Raw genomic sequence first — 1,142 nt, forward strand, 5'->3', positions numbered from 1 at the left:
CTGAGGTACAGAGCAGATTATTCTGCCTACAGCTACACCTAGCAGTGTTACAGCCAGTTGTGCAGTTGCAGTGAATAATCTTCAACAGAGAATCTGGGGCCGCATTCATGTCCGATTCTATTGGCACAAACTGACTGCTTTGCAGTTTCCAACCCCACCCGCAAGTTTGCATTCGCTCTTCTGTCCTAGCCAGACCATTATTTGGTAGTAAACCATTAGACAGTGAAATTTTGTTGACGACTCAGTAGGTGGTAGGCGTTCTGGTGTCACAAATGATTGGGAAGAGACTACTTTTCTTCTTAATACATTGTAGCGCAATGACGAGAGGGAATCCGTCGGCGTGCCTCCAAAAATCACAGCCATTGCTTGACAACCTTTGTTCACAATGGATGCTGCTGTCTGCTTTGGAAGAAGGAAGTAATTGGCACATTTTTTCAAAGTAGCATCACCCTTTACCAGCTTGTGAAAGACAGATTTCTTACCCACACCAAAGATTCTGGATGTTGTGTCACACATCCAGTGCAACATCCAGTGTAGGCATGCAGAAAGAGTAGCTGGAAACATAATTCTTCACCCATCACCATTTTAAGTTGGTTTATGTGATACACTTTGTCAGCATTTGCCTTGTCGGAAGATACACTTTGTCAGCATTTGCCTTGTCGGAACGGAAGTACAGATTTTTTTTTTCTTGTTGCGCATAATGAAGAAGAAGGACCAACAGATCCGTGTCTTCTCCAATCAATGTTGTCGAGTGTGACACTGCACTAAGAACAGCAGCCTTCACAATCGGAACATCAGCATCCCCTGGGGCATTGATCACATGGCAGCCTTTACCCGAGGTGTTTCACTGATCATGTCGATAATTTTTTGTTTGTTTATGTCCTTTGAGAGAAACTCATCCTTCTTTCCATCAAACACAAATTCTGTAAAGCTGATAATTGCATGTAGATTCTTCCCACGCCTCTGGTGTGTGTTGTCCTTGATTGTCGGTTCTTCTAGGTATCTGTCAAAAACAACCGTTGCCCTTTGATAATGCCGAGTCGTGAATGCAGCATAGGAGTGTGCAATGGAACCGTAGGTTTCTCCCCTCTTCCATGGTAGCCGGTGTAATAGCGAACCACCATCTATGACGTAGTTTTGAG

Source organism: Ciona intestinalis, chromosome 9 (genome assembly GCF_000224145.3).
Source record: "Ciona intestinalis chromosome 9, KH, whole genome shotgun sequence".
NCBI classification, from domain to species: Eukaryota; Metazoa; Chordata; class Ascidiacea; order Phlebobranchia; family Cionidae; genus Ciona; species Ciona intestinalis.